The sequence below is a fragment of the Mus caroli genome, unplaced genomic scaffold (genome assembly GCF_978045245.1).
Source record: "Mus caroli unplaced genomic scaffold, Mus_caroli_1 scaffold_13, whole genome shotgun sequence".
Lineage (NCBI taxonomy): Eukaryota > Metazoa > Chordata > Mammalia > Rodentia > Muridae > Mus > Mus caroli.
Window position 1 is genome coordinate 111,322,237 of NW_028227268.1, and position 23,478 is coordinate 111,345,714.

At 37.3% G+C, this 23,478-nt stretch overlaps 1 long non-coding RNA gene across 1 annotated transcript in view; it reads right to left on the reverse strand.

Annotated features, from left to right (window-relative positions):
• LOC147001593 (uncharacterized) overlaps window positions 1-23,478 on the reverse strand; it is a 93,679-nt gene that overhangs the window by 60,973 nt on the left and 9,228 nt on the right. The window contains exon 2 of the long non-coding RNA XR_015044886.1: window positions 15,253-15,332. This is a non-coding gene — a long non-coding RNA (uncharacterized LOC147001593). The remainder of the gene's footprint in view (window positions 1-15,252; window positions 15,333-23,478) is intronic.

A 23,478-nucleotide genomic window follows, 5' to 3' on the forward strand; every position in this document is an offset into this window, starting at 1 on the left:
TTAGGTGTGTAAATGTATTGTTTATTTTTTTTTCCTAGTAGCACACCTAGCACCTTTTAGTACTATAAAAACTAGACAGTAGGAAGGAAGCTTTTAGGCTAGTATCAGCTTGATTTCTCTATGCCCCATAATTTAAGAATGTGGTATTTTCAGTAATAGGGTCTTAGTATCAAATTCTACACAATAGTCGAGGTCTGTTTCTTTTTGTTTCCAAATGAAATTTAAGCTCATTTTTTTCCAATTTTTTGTACAGAAATGCATTGGAATGTTGGCCCTTCTTATTTTCCTTATGGTTTTAGTTTTTCAGATACTAAAATATCTATGCCTGATTGTTTTCAGTTCCATTTCACTGGGATAATACTCTTTTCAACACAGTCTCCTTAAGGTATTATTTATAATTGATAGTGAGTTATGTTTCTTGGAAGCAAAAATAAATGACAGATCCCATTATCTAATCCAATCTGATAAATCTGTGTCTTTTATTGGGCAGTTGAGACTACTAATATTTTAAATTATTACTGAAAGACATATATAAATTCCTGTTGTCTTGCTGATTTTCCAGTGTCTCCTAGTTATCTTTTGATAATCTGTCCTGGCATTGCTCTGTTGTTTCCTGTGACCTCTTTAATGTATTTATTCTTCTCTTCAGATTGAAGTGCTCCTTCTAGTATAGTGTGTACAGATAGACTAGAATTCATAAGTCTTATCAGGGGAAGTGCTTGTTTGTCCTTTGCTTTAATTTCATAGGTTTGCTGGGTTGATAGCTCTGGCCTTTGGAACTTGGAATATATCATCCCAGACCTTTCAGGCTTTAAAGATTTCTGTCAAATGATCAGGTATTTGTTGAGCTGTGATAGGTGATTTGACTTTTCTCCCTTGCAGTTTTCAATACACTTTCTTCATTCTGTGTATTTGTATTTTAACTATAATGTGTCATGGAGAATTTCTAACTGGTATTATTTATTTGGTGTTCTAAAAACCTCTTTTATCTGGAAGGGTATTTCTGTCTCTATGTTTGAGAGGTTTTCTTAAATTATTTTACTGAAGATATTCTCTATGTCTTTGGTGTGGTTTTCTTCTATGCCTTCGAGGTTAGTTCTTTCCATTGTGTCCCAAAACTCTCTTATGTTCCATTCATATATATTTTTAAATTTCTCATTGTCCTTTACCGAGTGACTCAACTCTACCACTTTTTCCTATCATCCATCATTCTCGGTTTTCATCATGATCTATTCTATTGGTGAGACTTACCACCGACTTTTTAAATTGGCTCATTTAATTTTTCATTTCCAGCATCATTTCTTTTTGGTTTTCTTTAAAATTCATATTTTTATTTCTGCATTGGGATTTGTACATCTGGAGTTAGTTTGTTGGTTGGTTGACCTTTTCTTTCTTTTTTCTGATTTCTTGTTTGTTTGTTTGTTTTTATTCAAATCACCTTTATATACCTAAGAGAGCTGTTTACAATGTTCAGGAGGGAGCTAATTCATAGCAGGATTAGGATTTCAATTTCCTCTACCTAGTATTTGGGGATACAACTTCTATCAAAGTTGTCCTATATTTCTCTGCTATAGTGTGATTCCTTTAGCAGATTGTTCAAGTTGCTTTGAACAAGTTTCCCCTGCTATCAAGGAATGCTCCTGGGTCTCAAGGCCAGATAGAGCAGATCTGAGTCCCAGTCATTTGGCAGGGATCTGGATCTCTGGGTCAGTTTTACTGGCTCGAGAGATCCCCGGTGTTGGGACCATATAAGTCCCAAAGAGATTTGGCCTGGCAAGCAAAAATGAAACTTGGGAGGAGCTGAGGAAAAGGTGTATAAGTAGCCTATCTCAGTCTCTGTTCAGTGAGTTCTGGCTAGAGTCCCTCTCTAGTCAGCTGACTGAGATCAGGCAAGTCCCAGAAGGAGGGATATGGGCCAAGAGGAAGGTGCAGTCCCTTACAAGCAGACTCAAGTCTTGGGGACTCCAAATGTAACCCTAAATGAACTGGAAAAATCAAGAGCAAGTAACCTCTATTTTAAGGCTATTATGAATTAGATTATTTCTCTAATTTCTTACTTAGTATGTTTATTGTTGATATGTAGGAAGTTTCCCAATGTAGGAAGTTTGGTATGCTCGGTTTGTGTATTCATTTTGTACCTTACTACTTTTCTGAATGTGTTTACCAGCTGTAGTATATTTCTGAGGATGTCTTTAACGTGTAGAACATTGGCATCTTAAAAAAAAAAAAAAAGCTATTTTGATTTCTTCTCCTACTTGTATCTTCCTTATCTCATTCACTGGATTTACATGAGTTGAACAATACCCTCATCTCTGAGATAAAGCTGACCTCATGATGGTGGTCCTTTTTTTATATAGACTTGATTTTGTTTGCAAATATTTTATTTGAAAAGTCTTGTGTCTGTGATCATCAGAAAGTCTTTCTTTGTTGTAACTTGGTCTGATTTTGTTATTAGAATTTGAATATAAGAATTTGAAAATGTTCATTCCTTTTAGATTTTATGGAGTAATTTGAGTAGTATTGATATTAGTTCTTCTTTGAAGGTCTGGTAGAATTCTGTGTTCAGTTCACCTGGCCCTGAGACCTTTTTTAATTGAGTGATCTCAATGGTTATTATGACTCTATTTATTTATTTCATCTTGATTTAATTTTGATTGTTCCTAGATTGCTAGAAGCTCATCCATCTCATTAACATAGCAGAATGTAAATTTTAAAAGAATATTCTTTTGATTATCTGAATTTCTTCAGCTTATGATATATTTCCATTTTTGTCTTTGATTTAATTTATGTGTGTCCTCTTTCTTTTGCTTAACTTTGCTAAAAATGTGTCCATATTTGTAATCTTTTTCAAATAATCAACTGGTTTCATTGATTCTCTTTATTATTTTTATGTCTATCTCATTAATCTCAGCTTTGATTTATCTATTCCTCTCTACATTTTTGGGGTGATGTTTATTGTTGCTTTTCCAAGGCCACTGAGTGAGTTACTAAGTTACTACTATTGGGTTGTATTTTCTAATGTAAGCACTTAGTGATATAAGCTTCCCCCTGAAAAATTGGTTGAGGTAGTGCACACATTTAAACCTAGCAGAAACAGGAGTTCACTGAGTTTGAGGCCAGCCTGCTCTACATAGTAACTTTTAAGCCAGTCACTATTGCATATAGGGGTTTCTCACAAAAGCTTACTTTAAATAAATTTCCTTCTTAGGACTTTTTTCATTGTGTTCCATAGATTTTGGTATGCTGTGATTCATTTTTATTCAATTCTATGAATTTTTTATTTATTTCTGTGTTTGACATTTGACACAATATTGATTCAGTAGTGTTGTGTTGACTTGCTTTTGTTAGCTTAAAACAAATTTAGTCACATGGAAAGAAGAAACCTCGATCAAGAAATTGCTTCCATATGGTATACATGTTGCCCTGTATGTAGGGCATTTTCTTAACTAATGGTTGGTGTGGGAGGACCCACCTTACTATGGGTAATGACACTCCTGGGCAAGTGGTCCTGACTTGCATAAAAAGCAAACTGAGAAAATCATGGAAAGCAAGTCAGTAAGATTTCCTTCTTGGTTCCTGCCTGACTTCCCTCAATGACAGACTGTTAATCAAGATGTGTAATCCAAATAAACCCTTCCACCTTCTAATTGGTTTTAGTCAGAATTTTATCACAATAATGGGAAAAACCTTCTAGGACAATAATGTTGTTTTGTTTATACAAGTTTACACACTATTTTTCCTATTGCTGTTCATATCCATCTTTATTATCTGATGGTCAGAAAGAATGTAGGATGTTGTCTCAATTTTCTTAAGTTTCTTGAGACTGGCTTTTTGTCCTAATGTACAGTCAATTTGGACAAATGTTTCATGGCTGATGAAAATAATATGTATTCACAAGTGGATGGGTGGAACGTTCCATATATTTGTTAAGTCTACTGGGTTTATGATATCTAACTGCAGAGTTTTTCTATTACTTTTTGACTGGATGTTGTGTATGTTAGTGAGAGTAGAGTGTCAAAATTTCCCACTGTCACAGTTTCAGAGTCAATCTCTTGTTTTAGATTTAATAGTACTTCTGGAAACCTCTATGTTTGGTGTCTGAATGTTTGAGTTTATAATACCCACTTGGTGTCTTTTTTTTCTTTAGTAAAATATCGATCTCTATTGTGTTTTCAGTAGTTCGAGTTTGGAGTCTATTTTATCAGATAGCAAAATATTTATGCTTGCAAATTACTTAGTCCCACTGGCTTTTCCATCCTGTTGCTCTAAGGTAGTATTTATTGTTAATGATGAAGTGTATTTCTTAGAAGCAACAAAATAATGAATTCTGTTTTCTAATCCAATTAGTTTCTTGAGAATGTTGGCTAATATGAAGAGATTTTGTTGAACAACATTTATCAAGTCCTATTATTTTGTTGTGGTCGTGGAATTTTTTTTACACCTATATTGATCAACTGTTCTGGAATTACGTATTACCTTTGCCCATTTCAGTGTGTTTCATCTTTTCAACTTGAAGTATTCCTTCTAATAGCTCCTGTAGAGCTGTCTTAATGGTCATAAATATCTTTAGCCTATTTTTATGATGCAAGCTTTTCTTTTTCCTTTAAATATGAATGATAGTTTTGTGGAGTACAATAGTCTAGGTTGTCATCTGGGGTATGTCAGAGCTTGTAGAACATCTGTCCAGATCATTCTGTTATTCAAAGTCTGTTGGGTGATATTCTTATAGGTTTGCCTTTATTAGTGACGTACTTTCTTACATCTTTTGATATTCTTTCTATGTTGTGTTCATATATGGTTTAATTATTATGTGATGTAAGTAGTTCTTTTCAGGTTCTGTCTATTTGATGTTTTTTATTCCTTTTATATGTCAATAGGAATTTCATGCTTAGCTTTAGAAATTTTTTCTTTTATGATTTTTATTAAAAATATTTTATCTGCCTTTGACCTGAATTTCTTATTTTTCTTCTATAATTATGTTTTTGGATTTTAGTCTTTTTTATAGTATTCCAGGGTTCCTGAAAGGTCTGTTGCTCTTGGGTTTCTTATTGTTGTTTTAAACATTTACTACTTTCATTGGCTGTGTGATCCAAGTTACCTAACTTCTTTTTAAGGCCTAATAGTCTCTCTTCTACTTGATCCAATTTGTTAGTAAAGCTTTCTTATGAGATTTTGTTTAATTCCCTGAGGTTTTAGTTTCAAGTTTTGAATTGTTTTGGCTATTCTGAAGATATTTTTGTAGTTTCATATGAATTTTGAAAATATTTTTTCAACTTCAGTAAAGAATAGTGTTAGAATCTTGATGTGGATTGCATTGAATCAGTAGATTGCTTTGGGTATGATGGCCATCTTCACAACATAATCCTACAAACCAATGAATTTAGGTCTTTATATCTTCTTCAGTTTCATTCTTTAGTGTCTTAAATTTTTCATTATATAAACACTTTACTTTCTTGGTTAGATGATTCTGATTCTTTTGAGACTATAATAAGTGAGATGACTTTTGGGCTTTCTTCCTTGGTATGCTTGTTAATGGAATTTAAGAAGGCTACTGGATTTCATGTGTTAGTTGTTTTTTGCTACTTTTCTGAATGTTTTTATCAGCTGTAAGAGTTTGCTGGTAGAGGCTTTGGGGTCTTTTATGCATAGAATCGATCATCTGCAAATAAAGAGACTTTAACTTTTCCTAAGAATAAAGCTTATATCATTAACTATCTATATCCAAAAATTTCTTTAAAAAATCTCAGGTTAAAAACTTCCTACTGAGCTGCCCAAGGATGACTCTAATAGATACATGAACATGGATAAAGACAAGCTCAGGGAGCCTCATCTTACACAAGGAACCACAGGCAAATAAGGAATTCTAAGAATGGGAGATATGGTCTTCAGGGAAGAATATAGCAAATTGTCAGTCCTGGAAATACATGTGTACAATTAAAATTATTCAGACAGAGCCCTGCATGCTGAGTCTTCTAGGATAATAATCAAACTTCCCTGAGCATTCTACTATTCCCAGCAGACCTCCATTGCCTTTCCACCCACCTTCAACAGACCTATGGATCCCAAACCATACAGACCTGCTATTCCAGAACCATACATCCTAAGAATACACATTAGAGGCCTGCCGCACCAGGACTACTGAGGATAAGCACCCTCCCAATAACTACTACAACAGGAATCCAGATAGCTAAAGACCCTTGAAAGAACACAATCAACAAAAAACAGGGCAATATGACACCTTCAGAGTACAAATACTCTGTTACAGTAAGCCCTAGATATCCTAACACAACTGAAGCACAAGGAAATAACCTTAAAAAAAATCTTATAAAGATGATAGAGGCATTTAAAGGGGAAATTAATAAATTCCTTAAAGAAACACAGAAAAATACAAATGTATGTATTTTAAAAATGAAACAAATAAATTTCTAAAGAAACATGAGAAACTACAATTAAATAGGTTAAGGAAATAGATAAAACTGTTAAGACTTGAAAAGGAAAATAGAAGTAATAAATAAAACTGAGAGAACCCTTCCTATAAAAAACCAAAAGACAAGAACATAAACAATAGATGCAAGCATCACCAACAAAATACAGAAGCTGGAAAAGAGAATGACAGGCAAAGAAAATACAATAGAAGAAATTGATACATCAGTCAAGAAAATGTTAAATCTAAAATATACCTGATACAAAACATCCAGGAATTCTGGGATACCATGAAAAGACCTACCCTAAGAACAATAGGAATGGAGGAAGGTAAAGAGTCCTAGCTACAAGAAAATATTTTCAACAAAATCACAGAAGAAAGGCTTCTTAAAGAGATGTCTATAAACATACAAGAAGCTTATAGAACACCAGTCAGAATGGACCAGAAAAGAAAATCTTTCCATGACACAATAATCAAAACACAAAATCTACAGAAAAAAAAAATGATATTAAAATCTTCAATGGAAAAGGCCAGGTAACATACAAAGGCCGACCTATCAGAATTATATCCAACTTCTTAGCAGAGATTCTAAAAGCTAGTAGAGCCTGATCAGATATCTTAGAAACTCTAAAACAGCATAGATGTCAACATAGACTACTATACCAAACAAAACTTTCAATCAAAATAGATGGAGAAAACAAGATATTTCAAGACAAATCCAAATTAGAACTATCTATCCACAAATTCAGCCCTACAGAAAATACTAGAAAGAAAGCTCCAACCCAAGGTAAACAACAACATCCAAGAAAATACAAGAAATAAGTAACTCCATAACAAATGCACACATGCGCACACACACACACACACACATTAATACCATCAACATCAAAATAACAGGAATTAACAATCACTGATCATTAATATCTCTCAACATCAATGAATCTATTCTCCAAGAAAAATACACAGGTTAACAGAATGATCCATCATTTTACTTGATACAAGAAACACACCTCAGCAATAAAGATAGAAATTAACTCAGAGTAAAGGACTGAAAGAAAGTTTTCCCGGAAAATGAGCCCAAGAAGCAACCTGAAGTAGCCATTTTAATATCTAATAAAATAAAATTTATATTTTATACAGTTGTAGTCAGTACAGATAATATAATAAAATACAAATTTAATAAAATAGAATTTTAACCAAAATTAATCAAAATAGACAGGGAAAGACACTTCATGCTCAAAAAAGGAAAAATCTACCAAGATGATACCTCAATTTCAAATATCTATGCCCCCTACACACACACAGGGGCACCCACACTTGTAAAACAAAAACAAAAAAATTGCTAAAGCTTAAATTACTCACTGAACACGGCGCACACACACACACATGCACGCACACATATTAACAGTGGAAGACTTAAATTACTCATTGAACACCACACTCTCATCAATTGACAGGTCACACAGACAAAAACTAAACAAAGAAATAGTGAAACTAACAGCCATTATGAATCAAATGAATCTAACAGACATCTATAAAATATTTCACCCAAACACAAAAGAATATACCTTCTTCTCAGCACCTAATGAATCCTTCTTCAAAATTGACTATATAATCAGTCACAAAGCAAGCTTCAACAGATACAAGAAAATTTAAATAATGCCTTGTATCTTATGAGACCACCATGGATTAAAGTTGAACTTCAACAATAATAACAAAAACACAAGAAAGCCTATACACTCGTAGAAACTAAAAAAAAAAAAAAAACTCTGTACTCAAAGTTCTCTGGGTCAGGTAAAAAACAAATAATGAAGTTAAGTTAAAAGACTTTCTAGAATTCAAAAAAAATGAAGGTACAACATATTTAATTTATGGGACACAATGTAGGCAGTACTAAAAGGAAAGTTCACAGCACTAAGTGATTTCATACAGAAAGCTTTCATATCAGCAATTTAAAAGTGCACCTGAAAGCTCTAGAAAAAAAAAAAAAAAAAAGGAAGCAAGAAGACCAAAGAGGAGCAGAAGGCAAGAAATAATCAAAATAAAGGCTGAAAGGAAACACATAGAAATAAAGAAAACAGTACAAAGAATCAAAGAAACCAAGAGCTGGTTCATTGAAAAGAATCAACAAGATAGAAAAACCCTTAGCCAAACTAACCAAAAGACAGAGAGACCGTATAGAAATAAACAAAATCAGAAATGAAAAGTGAGACAAAACAACAGACACTGAGGAAATTCAAAGGATCATTAGGTCTTACTTCAAAACCCTGTACTCAACAAAATTGAAAAATCTTAAGGAAATAGACAATTTTCTAGACAAATACCACTTACCAAAATTAAATCAATACCAAGTAAACTATTTAAATAGCCCTATAGCCCCTAATGAAATAGAGACAGTTATTAAAAGTCTCCAAAAAAAGGCTCAGGGTAAAATGGGCTTTGTGCAGATTTTTACCAAATTTTCAAAGAAACCTAATAACAATACTCTTCAAGCCTGGCGGTGGTGGTGCACGCCTTTAATCCCAGCACTCGGGAGGCAGAGGCAGGCGGATTTCTGAGTTCGAGGCCAGCCTGGTCTACAAAGTGAGTTCCAGGACAGCCAGGGCTACACAGAGAAACCCTGTCTCAAAAAACCAAAAAAAAAAAAAAAAAAAAAAAAAAAAAAAAAAAAAAAAAAAAAAACCAAAAAAACAATACTCTTCAAACTACTTTACAAGTTAGAACATAAGGAACACTGCCAAACTCATTCTATGACACCACAGTCACCCTGATACATAAACAACACAAAGAAAGAAAATTTCAGACCAATTTCTCTTATGAACATTGATGCAAAAAATCTAATAAAATACTCACAAACTAAATCAAGGAACACATCAAAAAAAAAAAATCATCGACCACAGTCATCCCAGTAGGCTTCAGCCCAGTGATGGAAGAATGGTTCAATATATGGAAACCAATCAACATAATCCACCATATAACAAACTGAAAGAAAAAATCACATGATTATCTCATTAGATGCTTAAAAAAAAAAAAAACTTTGAAAAAATCCAACACCCCTTGTTTGCTAAAAGTCTTGGAGAGATCAAGAATTCAAGGCACATACATAAACATAATAAAAGCAACATACAGCAAAGCAATACCCAACATCAAACATACAGCCAATAAACTCCTTCAGCAAAGTGGCTGGATATAAAATTAACTTTAAAAAGTAGTAGCCCTCCTTTATAGAAATATTAAATAGGCTTTTAAAAAAGTCAGGGAAATAGCATCCTTCACAATAGCCACAAAAAAAAAACAATAGACTATATTGATGTAACTTTAATCAAGCAAATGACAAGAACTTCAAGTCACTGAAAAAAAATATGAGAAGATGGAAAGATCTCCAATGCTCACGGATCAGTAGGATTAACTTAATAAAATGGCATCTATAGATGCAATGCAATTCCCATCAAAATTCTAAAATGATTCTTTACAGACATTGAGAGAGCGATTCCTAACCTCATATGGAAAAACAAATATCCAGAATAGCTACAACAATACTGAACAATAAAAGAACTGCCAGAAGCATCACCATCCCTGGTGTCAAACTATATTATTACAGACCAATAGTAATAAAAACTGCATGGTATTGGTATTGAAACAAACAGATTGATCAATAGAATCAAATCAAAGATCCTGAAATAAACCCATACACCTATGGAGACTTGATTTTTTGACAAAGAAGCCAAAATGATACAATGGAAAAAAGAAAACATCTTCAAAAAATTGGTGCTGGTCTAACTGGATGTCTGCATGTAGAAGAATGCAAACAGATCCATATATAGTATCCTGCACAAAACTCAAGTCCAAGTTGATCAAAGACCTCAATGTAGAACCAGATACACTATATCTAATAGAACAGAAAGTAGGAAATAGTCTTGAACTCATTGGTACAGGAGACAGCTTCCTGAACAGAACACAAATGGCTCAAGCACTAAGATTAACAATTTATAAATGGGACCTCATGAAACTGAAAAGCTTCTACAAGGCAAAGTATACTGTCAAAGGGACAAAACATCAGCCTACACATTGGGAAAGAATCTTTACCAACCCTACTTCCAGCCAAGGGCTAATATTAAAAAATCATAAAGAACTTAATAACTTAGACACCAATAACCAAAATAACCCAATTAAAAAAGATGATGTACCAAGCTAAACAGAGAATTCTCAACAGAAAAATATCAAATGGCCAAAAAGCACTTAAATGTTCAAAGTCTTCAGTCATCAGAGAAATGCAAATCAAAACAACTCTGAGATTCCATCTTACACCCATCAGAATGGCTAAAATCAAAATCTCAAGAGATTTCACATTCTATCGAGGAGGTAGAGCAAGGGGAACAGTCCCCATTGCTGGTGGGAGTGCAAACTTGTACAACCACCTTAGAAATCAATTTGGAAGTTTTCCAGAAAACTGGAAATAGTTCTACCTCAAGACCCAGAAATACTACTCCTGGGCATATACCAAAAAGATGTTCCACCATCCCACAAAGACACTTGTTCAACTATGTTCATAGAAGCTTTATTTTTAGTAGCCAGAAACTGGAAACAACCTAGATGTCCCTCAACTGAAGAATGAATAGAGAAAATGTGGTAAACCTACACAATGGAATACTATACAGCTATTAAAAAGGAAGATATCATGAGTTTTGCAGGCAAATTGATGGAACTTGAGATTATTATCCTAAGTGGGGTAACCCATACCCAAAAGGACATGCACAGTATGCACTCACTTATAAGCAGATATTAGCCATAAAATACAAGATACCCATGGTACATTCCACAGACCCAAAGAAGCTAAACAAGAAGGAAGGCCCAAGCATGGATGCTTGAATCTCACTTAAAAGGGGGGGAACAAAATAATTCCAAGAGACAGAGGGAGGGAACTTGGGGGAAAGGGGAAGAAGAAAGGAATCAGAGGTGTTTAGGATCAGATGTGTGGAGAGACAAAGGAGATGGCCATTGAATGTATGGAAATCTGCAACTAGTGGGATGGAGAGGTAAGGGACATCTCATAGACCTGCCAGAAACCTGGGATAGGGGAAACACCCAAGAATCAACGGGGATGACCTTAGCTGTGACTCACAGCATTGGGGATAGGGAACCTCAAGAGCCCACCTCCTATAGCCAGGCGGCAACCCCAGTAGAATAATAGTGACACCAACACACTCACAGAACTTCCAACCCAAAATTTATCCTGTCTGGAAGGAATACAGGAACAAGAGACTGAGCAGTCTGATGGAATGACCAAGCAATAACTGGACCTACTAGAGACCCATCCCATGGGCAAGCACCAATCCCTGACACTACTCACGATACTCTGTTATGCTTGAAGACAGGAATCTAGCATAGCTGTCCTCTGAGAGGCTTTACCTAGCAGTTGACCCAGAGGGATGCAAAGAACATAGCCAAATGGTGGATGGAGCTTAGAGACTGTTATGGAGGAGTTGGGGGAAGGATTGAAAGCCCTAGAGAGGATAGGAACTCCACAGGAAGACCAACAGAGCCAACTAACCTGGACCTTTGGGACTCTCAGAGACTGAAGCACCAACCAAAGAGCATACACAGTCTAGACCTAGGCCTCCCTGCACATATGTAGCAGATGTACAGCTTTGTCTTCATGTGGGTCCCAAATAACTGGAGCAGTGACTATCCCAAAAACTGTTGCCTGTCTGTAGGATATGTTCTTCTACTTGGGCTGCCTTGTCTGGCCTCAGTGAGAGAGGATGCACCCAGCCACACAGAGACTTGATGTGATAGAGTAGGAGTATATCCAGGGGGAGGACTCCATTCTCTCAAAAGAGGAGAGGGGTAGAGGGGAAAGAATTGTGGGAAGAGGTGACCAGGACAGGGGCACTGATCAGGAAATAAAGTGAATAAATTTTTTAAAGGAAAAATAAAGATACTAGAATCAAAAAATTACTCAGACTAAGGATGTTTATTTATGAATACATATAATTACATGAAAGAGCTATAAATTTGAAAGTGAGCAAAGATGGATATATGAGAGGGATTTGAAGGAAAGAAAGGAAAAGAAGGAATGATGTCATTACAATATAAACTGAAAAGTAAATAAAATAAATTTTGAAAAAGATCATAAACCATGATTTAGAAAAAAAAAAAAACATGATTTAATATTGCCCCAGAAATCCTTGTAAAAAAAAACCTCCAAAAATAGTGGAGATAATTGAAATCAAGACTGAGTGAAACGGAAACAAATGAAAAAGGAGTTAAAGCATCTATTAGATGATTATTATGAGTTGATTCTATGAAAGGACGAACAATGTTGACAAAACTTTGTGTCAAATTAACTGAAAGAGAGAGAAGCTTTAAATGAAAAAGTTAGAGATTAAAGATAGACATTGTAACAAACACTGAGGAAACTGAGTATCATAAGACCTATTTTAGCAGTTCTTATCTCATAAAACCAGAAAATCTAAGAGAATGGGTAAATTCCTAGGTATACACTACCTACCACAGTTAAACAAGATGAGGTAAATATTCTTTTAAAAAACAAATAACAACCAATCCAATAGAACCAGTGTTTTAAAAATACCACAACTGAGAGGGCATTGCAGAACTCAGGTGATAGGAAGGAGGAAAGGCAAAGGGTGGTGATAGATGCAGGGCAGCAAAGACAATTCATACTAAGGATAGCTGGAAAAAAACACATGCAAACTTATTACTTTATAAGCTTCCTCAATATCTATATTTTCACATTAAAACAGCTTATATGAAATTAACCCACACAGGGATAAGGCTCTTCCCAGGAAACACACTGCCAAATAAAAAGTCCGATGTCCAATGTGGAACACCTCCCCTGGAGTTGAGAGGTATCTTAAAGAGCTCCCCTGCCCTGAAGAATATCAGCTGTTTCCATTGTTCTTGGTTGACCACCATAACTTTATAATAAGGCCCCATTGTTGAGGACAGCACATACTCTGGTCATAGGATGTAGAGAAATTAAGTTGGTACTTATGAGGAATCTTCCTCCCTGCTAGCTAGCTTCTATGGCACCAGAAAGTACTAGGTGGGCTTCTGAGAAGAAAAGGTTATCAACCATCTCATCTGGCTGTGAACCCCATGAGCTTCAATAATGAGCAGTGGTGCTGGATGCTATCCGTGGGCTCAACAGTGGCACAAATGTTACATGCTGCACAAAGTGGACTCAGAGAGCTATTTAAACAAATGAGAACAAGAATTTGTCAGGAAGCAAGGAGATGATAGAGATCTGGCTAGGTGAAGAAGTATGTGTGTGCAAATATATAAAAATAAATTACATGAAATTCTCAAATAATTTTTAAAAGTATGTTGTTTTTATAAATCTCCTAAATTTCATAGCAGGTTTCAGTACACTAGACAATCCTTGATTAATTAGCAATGGGAGCTGATAAGTTTATACTTTCTTTCTTTTTTCCTGGTGGACAGTATTAGTGTCACATACAGCTCCAAAGGACATAGTGCCCAATTTCATAGAAAGAAGATAAACTTGAGACCCACATAGATAATTCAGTAGGCAAAGTATCTATTGTATAAGTATGAGGACCTTTTAGATATATATCGCCCCATAAAAGCCTGGAGTAGCCGTGAACATCGGTAACCCCAGTTTGGAGGAGCAGGCAGAAACAGGAGAATCTGTGGCATCCCCTGTCTAGACAGTTTAGCTGAATAGTGAGCTCCATGTTCAGAGAGACCCTGTCTCAAAAATTATGGTGGAGAGGAGTAACAGAAGATGCCTGGTATTGGCATCCACAATTGTATATGCCAAACTAAGCATACACTTACACACATGAGAATAAGGAGGACTTCAGGGGGTACTAAGACATAAGCACATGATTTATCTCTCCATCTTCCCTTATTTCCTGTGGATGTCAGCCAAACCATGATCCCTGAGTAAAGGCAGGCAGACTGCTAGTGTAACTCCAACTGTTCAGCCTCTTGGAGCTCAACACAGGGTTAGAGAGTAGTTTGGTGGACCTAGAGTATTACATGCTTGTGACATCCTTGAGAATGACACTTTTTAAAAAAAGATAACCATCTACTTTGGCTCTGTGCACATGCCTCGTTACCCCTTCCCAGAAGCCAAAGTACCCAAGTACTTCCAGGGTCCCTTTGGCAACTGATAATGACCCAATGCTTCTCTCATTGGAATTCAAATGCACCCAGGCACCCACTCTGCATCCTGGCTCTGACAGAGACTGCTATGGGTTCTGCAATAACACCTAAAGGCTCAGTGTCTCCATGTCTTAATGACCTTCATTCAGCAAGCCCCCAAATGCAAGGGTTTCTTTCTGCTCAGAGTTCAACAGAACAGTCTTTAGTGGTGCAGAACTTTGGGTGGCAAGAGCTGCTCATGTTTTATCTATGGTTAGGAAATAGAAGACTGCAATTCTAGGTGTTCAGTCAACTGTCTTCCTCTTATGCAGTTTACAGGCCAACCAAGAGAAATTGAACTATCCAATTTTAAGGTGGGTTTTTCCACCTTAATTTTACTAATCAAGTTAAACCCTCATAAGTATGCCCAGATATTAGCATCTAATCTAGATAAACACCGAGATTTGTCTTGGAGGTGATTCTAGATCCCATCAAGCTGATAATCAGCATTAACTATTACCCTAGTCTTTAAATTTTTTAGTCCTTGTCAGTCTCTGTATGCACAAAAGTGATACTGTTCGTTTGTAAATCTTATTTTGGTGGAATGGACTGGAATATGTATTGGTTACTTTTTAATTGCTGTGATAAAACATCATGACTAAAGCAACTTATAGAAGAAAGAGTTTATTGAGACTTACAGCTCCAGAGGGTTAGAGTCCATGATGGTGGCGTGAAGATACAGTGGCAGGAATACAGGCTGAGAATCCACATGGTGATCCTAAAGCACAAAGCAGAGAGTGAACTCCCAATGGTGTGAGGCTTTGAAACTTCAAAGCCCGCTCCTCAGTGTCATACTTCTTCTAGCACAGTCACACCTTATGGAGTCACCAAAACAGTGCCACCAATTGTGACCAAGTTTTCAAATACTCAAGACTATAGAGGACATTTCAATAAAACTATCACAGAATTCAAAAGAAGAAAGCAGTTAGGCAGGCCACCCTTTATGCTGAAGAAGATGGTACAACTGCTACTCCTTATACCCACTTAGGTTGGATTGGACCCTACAGTCTAGAGGTCAGAAAGAAATGTTTCCTCCAGAATATGAAGGGGGTGGTTATATTATCCAAAAATGGCATAACAATATTTGTCACACCAATGTTTTCCTACTATGTAGGTGACGTAGGTATTTCAGTTGGGTGTATGTCATTTCCTTCGCTCCTAAAGATGTTTCTTGCTATGTCAGAAAAGTTGATGAAGCGATGAAGCTTTGGAGTAATGTTTGTACCTAGAGCACCCGTCTCTGGATATTCTCACTCAAGACCAGGCTGACATGCTCTGAGAAGCCTCAGAGACATGAAGGAGCCACGAGTGTTGATTGATTTGGCACTGTTGTGACCAAAATACCTGAAAGAAACAAAGAAGTGATGGCTTCATTGGGCTCATGATTTTAGGGTGTCTCACTCCATCAGTGTCAGGAATGCAGGAGAACAGTGAAAACATGTAATAGTGGCTGTTCACATTGTGGCAGACCATGAAACAGGAACCAGGTTTTCAACCTTCAAAAGCCTGTCCCCAGTGACTAATTTCTTCCAGCTATTCTGCCTCTCCTAAAAGCCCTAAAGTCCCCTAAAATAGAAACAGATAAAATATGAGCCTATGGGAAACATTTCAGATTCAAACCATAACCCTAGATGAGTGCTCTGGTCCCAGGTGAGCCTCACTTCAGCCATCCTGGTCCAGTTAGCAGACAGTGCAGGAAGAAGCCATCCAGGACAAAGTTTTCCAGTTATATCATCCCTGTCTTCCTAGCAGAAATTTGTCATCATAAAGAGCAAAGAGTCTGCCCTGGGCCCTGTCTGATTCCTAATCCATGCATTCATAAAGTATAATGAAGTGATTAATTATGCTACCGTGTTTCTGGTGGTTCATTAAAAAGCAAGAGCAAATGGAACCAAGATCCTTTCTCTGCTTCATGACAACTTAGATGCTTTAAAAAGACTATCTTTGTTGTTTGTTTGTTTGTTTGTTTGTTTTGTTTTGTTTTGTTTTTCTGAAATCTCTGGGTATTCCTTTGTGACCACATAAATTTGGAGTATGAAGTGCCTGATTTGGGGACACATCTTGCACTCAAGACATATATTAGGGCTGCTGAGGATGAGCAGGTAACAGCACTGTTGTGATTTCCAGAGGAGACAGGAGCTCTGGGATACTTAGGAATGAAGAAGGATCAGAGTCCTATCTCTCACTCACATAGAACCATTGCTGTTTGGAAGATTCAAGCTGGCTATCCGTAAAGCCTTTAAGAGTTTGTAGAAGTCTATCAGATTTTGGCAAACTATGTCAGCATCTGCTGAGAGAGCAAGCAAAGCCAGGAAGACATAGAGGAGCTGGGCCCTGATTCACACAGGCATATCTGGGGTCTGTAGTTCTCCAAAACTACTTAGTGCAGGCTCCTTCTCAACTTCTACAACTAGAAATTCATTTGGAAATATAGGTAAATGCTCCAAATATATCCCAAAACTGTGAGGTTGAATATCAAAAAGGCTTATTTATATAGTCATGACCACAAGAATCCTGACGGTGGGCATGGCTGCATCTGTGGAATAATATTGGACTTGAATTTTTTCTACATGAGTGCACTCTTGTAGCTGTATAGTTAATACAGGATGCCATGATGCAACTTGGCATGTCCACAGAGCGTTATGCTTGGGCATAAACATAAGTCCAAGATTTTCAAGCCTCACTAGCCTAGCTCCAACCTCCAGGAACAAATGTGTGCAGAAACTCACTTGGACAGCACCTGTCCTCAACACAGGAGCCCCCAGAGACCACAATAATAGCATGGACACTGCCAGGGTTGCTATCCTGATGGGTTCTCATGACCCAACTTGGCCTCTGGAGGAAACAGCTGGAGATGCAGGGTGGGGCGTGAGTAGGCAAATGAGAATCTTTTCCTGAGAAAAGATTGAGCTGAACACTGAGGACGCTTGAGTCGGTCCCCAGAGCCTTCAGGAGCAAGTTTCATTGTTGTGCAGAGCTGCATGCTCTAATGCAGAGAGATGTTGCTTCTGCAAACGAAAGCTGGAAAATATCTAGGGGACTGAGAGTGGAGATGAAAGAAAAGACAAAGGATCCCTGACAGCTATGGGCTGTAACCATCACTGTTCCTGCTAGCTGTCTACTTGTAGAGGCCACCTAGGTTTTGCTAGGTACATGCTGCTCTATGGAGATTGAATGGGGTTTCTGATTCTTGTGATTGTGACTCTTTCCCTAAGATGTCTATATATGAACACTCATAAACATTTATAGGCTGGGCTGCTGTGTCCTTCAAGAATGTGCCAACCTTATCTCACCATCAACAGGCCTGTGGTGGTGAGGAGGAGAATCTACTGAGAAGGCACAAGTATGAAAGTCCAGCAATGACTACTTATGTAGATTATTTGGTTTTTATTTTGGTTTTGAAGGATTGGGATCGAACTCAGAGCCTTGCACAAACCAGACATATGCTCTATCACTGAGCACTTTTGTTTTTATAACCCCACAACCTTCAGAGAAGAACTCCCACATTCAGATATTAGCAATCCTTTCTACATCACCCCCAGGGAGGTCACTTACACAGTGAAGCAGATTCCTCTGATACTGTCTACCCTGATTTTTTTTCCTACATGGAAATTTCTTTGGGACACAGTTCACTATCTACCAGGCTACTCCATATGAAAGACAGGAAGGACATCCAGATACCCACAAGCAGGAAGTAGCAAGCTTAGCTGAGCACCCAAGGTGCACTTGAAATAGGTTTAGAATGATTGCAGCCAGGCAGCTCAAGGGGTGTTCTCAGCCAGAATTAGAGGGGTTAGAGACAGATATGATGAATGTGGATGAGATACGATACCACTGACAACCTGACATGTGCCAGGCATTGTACTTGGGCTCCGTCGTCCCCTTCAAGCCCTCCCAACACCCTTGTCAGCTAGGTAGTACAATAATATCAGCCTTACTACTTATCTAAGATGAGTGGCAGAAGGTGACCTTACATCTATTTGCTTCATGGCAGGCTGTCCTAGGGCAGGCTGTCCCAATGTGAGCTACACCAGCCCCAGCTGGATACCCAGAGGGCTCCACTCCTGGTATTGGTAAGGTGCAGAAACAGCTAAAAATTCTTTCTCCCTACACAGATGAAGTTATACTTCCTGGATTGCATATGGAGAAAGCAAGTGAGTCCTTCTGCATTTGATGATGACCTCATGCAAGTGTTCCAGCTCTGGGGTTGCCCCTCTCTCACTCCCTCCTCCTCATCATGGGCTACATTTAGGCAGAACCCATCCTACAACTGCCCTACACTCCTTCTTCAATGGTGTTCTTATGTTTTCTCTTCTGGATTATGTAGCAGCTTGAATATGTCAACCACAAATGCTGGAAGGTTATAGAGGTTAAAATTCTTTATTCAAATCACTAAGGGAAAAAGATCAAAGTTCTAAGTCAGCCAAGCTACTTAATAAGCACGTCTCAAAAACAATAATAATGATGCTAATAAAATAAAGTCATCACGAAAAGGGACTGACAGGAGATAAACACAGCTCAATACAGACACAAGAACAAGAGAATGTTGCATAGCACCATTACCTGCATGGTGAAAATGAAGTATGGGTCTCAGAGAGCCTAGAATACACCAGTACATTATGGTGAATCACCAGGGGAGAGAAGATAAAGAGCCTGGTGTATTAGGGGGTCTCTAAAGGAACAGAACTCAGCGAGGGGGTAAGGGAGAAGGAGATAGGGGAGAAAGGGAGGGAGAGATTGAGATACTTTGGGTTGGCTTACATGACATGGTCTGTGTATTTTGACATTGGAGTAAACCTTTGGGGGTTGGTCAGTCCATGTGGTTCCAATCTGATGCTAAAGAGTCCTGAAGGGCTGGTGAGATGGCTCAGTGGTTAAGAGCACTGACTACTCTTCTGAAGGTCCTGAGTTCAAATCCCAGCAACCACATGGTGGCTCACAACCATCCATAATGAAATCTGATGCCCCATTCTGGTGTGTCTAAACACAGCTATAGTGTACTTACATATAATAATAAATAAATCTTAAAAAAAGAAAAGAATCAAAGAATCCTGAAGGATTCCCAGAAAAGTGCTAGTTTTCACTCTAAATCAGAAGCCCAAAGAAGTTGGTTCTATTATCAGTAAAGAAATGGCACAGCAAAAGGATGAATGAATTTGCCAGCAAGAGTGAAGGCAAGCAGGCTAAAAGCAAAGTTTCTTTTTTCCATGCCTTTTTATATCAGGACTGACACTAGAAGATACTGCCCATATTTAGGGCAAATCATCTTGATGATCAAAAAAATCTGGTTAAGAAAATCACTCATGAACACTCAGCAACTTGTATTTTAGTTGATTTCAGATGTAGCCGCTTGACAACCAAGATTAGCCATCACAGCTGGTTATAAAATTCAGATTCTTCTCCCAGAAACACTCTGCATCAGGATCTTGAAAGAAACTTAGAAGGATGTGGCAGCTTGGACAAGCCAGAAGGATTTACCATATGCTAGAACATCTAGAACAGAGATTGCTATAAAACCAAGGCCAGTGGATGGAAGGAGGCCCAATTTTCTGACCCAGAAAGGTAAGCCTTCCATTTACATCCCAGGGGGTGAGGCAGGAAGCATCCATAAGCATTATGGGAAGATGAATAGTTGATACTGGATTTAGGACTCACCCAGTATGCAAGCTGGAAGTAAAGGTTTGAGAGGGTTTCTCTACCAGCTTTGTCCCATACCTAAGCACAGCAGCTTCAGTGCCATGGTGCCACGTCCCTCCTGCTTTCAGATCTCTTCCAATGTGTACTTTTGACCAAACCTAGTCCAGAGCTACTCAAGGAAAGAGATTCTGGAAAATTCTCAGCTTAACTCTGTACAAGGAACAATCCAACACAGTTGTTCAAGTATCAGTAAAATTGCATTTGAGAGATGTAGCCTGTCTGTCACTCTGATGACCTTTTGAAAATTACCAGCAGATAGAGCTAAGATAGAAACTAAGCATACCATATCACAAGCACACACATACATGCATGAACACATGCTCTTGCACATGCATTGACAAATTCCAGTGCAGGACACACATGTCTGTATAGGTTTTTGTCTCTTTATTCATGGAAGGAATGCTGTAGTTCACTATCCCAACACTACTAGGATACCTGGTTTTTTTTGTTTTTTCTTATTTTGGTTTTGGTTTTATTTTGTCCTGCTGCCCTCAGAAATTCCATTAACTTTTCCCCCATAAAATGTCTATCCAAGTTTATATAACACCTCCTCCATGAGACTCTCCCTGACCACAGCTACCCATGTGTCTTCTTTATTTCACTAATGCACTTTAGACAGATCACCATTCTATTACTCCCTAGTGACTTAATGCTTTTTCTAGGTAACTCTTCCACCTATCCTCCATTTCCCTAGGCATGAGTCCACCATACTCATTGCTACACATGTAACACATGTGATAGAGATGATAACGCTATACAATAAATATAGATGAATGAATAATTTCCAGGTAATGTTTTATGCGCCTTTTAATGGATTAATTTTAATGTAATTCAATTTCTTGGAGTTGGTGAAACTTACACCTTAGAGGAGGCAGGGGCAGCAATGACCAGGGACTGGAGGCTGTAATCAGACTTTCCATTCCACCTACCACTCCCTGGGTCAAGATTGGGTGGTTGCTGATCAAGCCACATACCCAGACCAGAAAGAGTCAACCCCATGATTAAAATCTTCTTCTGCAATGTTTCCCATCCTCTACTGCAAAGGGAAACCTCTGACTGGTTTCCATGAAGGCTGTCTGTGTTTGCTTCCCAGACAGCTCCTGCTCACTGGAGGACATGAAGGAGGTGGCAGGAAGCACCTCATGGAATTTCCTAGTTTCTCAAGGAAAGTGTCCCCTTTGTTGGCCAGAACATAGGAGAGAGTTCACAAGGAGCAAAAACAGGCTTTACAAGTGACTTCCAAATCAAACAAAACAGAAAAGGGAATGCACTTTTTACAGCTTCCAGTTGACAAAACCTTGGGAATGTTAGCAACTGAGTTAGATTTTATATTAACCTTACAAAAGCCCACACTCAAAGCAGTGAAGGCCACAGAAATTAATCTCTTCTTGGGTCTGTATGAGAAAATACAGCTCTGCTAATTTCCCCCTTCCCTGTTCCTTCTTCAGAATTACAGACAAAAAGTAAATTTTAAAAAAAGATAAAATAAAACCCTGCCTGGTATAGGATGTCCAGAAGTGAACCCTGTTTTCTTACAGAATTAGACTTAACTTGCTTAATATAACAAAGAAAATAATTTTAAAATGACTTTTAAGGACAAAGGATTTATGAGACATTTTTCTTTGGTTCTGTGGTGTTTTAGGCCTTAGAGACATTTATTAACCACAAAGACAACTATGGAGCCAAATGGCCAAGGAATAAAGTCTGTGATTATTGGGAGGAATTTTAAGTGGTGGGTCTTTCACTTGCCTTTTCACTTCCTTCTTCTTTCATGCTTTATTTCTCAGCTGAGTGAAAGCATAGGAAGTTCACTTGCTTTGCGTGGGTACCAAACTACACTTTTATCAAAGCACTACTGGGGAAACTGGCATGATGGGAGCAATTCCAAGCTACTTGAGAGTTCTAAAAAAGAATAATCACTTAAAGCCAAGAGTTTGAAACCAGCATGGGCAACATGGTGAGATTCTGTCTCGAGCCAAACAAAACACAAGAACTTTTGAGGGACAAGATCCACGTACCATCAGGAGTCCCTTAAGTTAAATTCCCAGGGGACCATATCACACTGTAACCTCATCTCATTCATTTTATTCATGCTCAATCATTTACAATGTCTCATTACACTTGTTGGTATAATTATTAATAATCTATGGCTTCAAGGGACTTCAGCATACAATGTATATATCAGCCAGATGAAAAAGCAGAGGTAAACAATGTTGTATACTAAATAGATCAACCAGGCATTTTTAAAAACACCTGATCCAGCTGCAGCAGAACCCAAGTTCTTTTTATCAGCAGATGACAAAACTTTCGAAGATAGACATTTTAGAGCACAAAACACTTGTCAACAGATTAAAAAAGAAACAACAGAATTTGGGGTCTCTTTTACAATAATTAAATTAAACTGTAATCAACAAACTTTAAAAATACCAGTACACAGAAATTAAATATGGTCTCAAATGAGCAATGGGTGTATGAGAACATCAAAGATAAATCTAAAAAGTCTTGAAACAGATGAAAACTGGAATATGATATACCAAAACCTATGGGGTTACACTAAAAGTAGAACTAAGAGGAATGTTAATAATAACAATCAGAGAGGGGTGGTCAAATAAACAGCTAAAGGTACAGTTTAAAGAACTTAAAAAAGCAAACCCAAACAAAACTCAAAATTAGTAGAAGGACAGAAACAACAAAAGGTAGAAAAGAAAAAATAATGAGACACTAAAAACTTACAAAGTAACAATGAAACAAACGTTTCTTGAAAAGAAAAAGAAAATCAACACTCCACTTGCTAGTTTAGCAATAAAAGGAATAGATTCAAATAGATTAAACTTCAAGTAAAAAAGAGATATTTTGATTGGTATCATTGAACTATAAATATAGTTTAATATAAACATATATGCCAGGGACTAATATAAACATATACGGCAGTGAATTAGAAAACCTAAAATAAATGGACAAGTTTCTGGATAGATATAATCAACAGAAAACTAGCCATGAGGACATGGAAAATCTGAACTGACCATTAAGTAGCAAGAGGGAATTAGTAGCAAACCCCAAATCTCCCAGCAACAGAAAGCTTAGGGACAAGACGGCTAACTGCTGAATTTGACCACATTTTGAAAGAAAGCCTGTTCCAATTATTCTCAGTTTACTGAAAAAGAAGG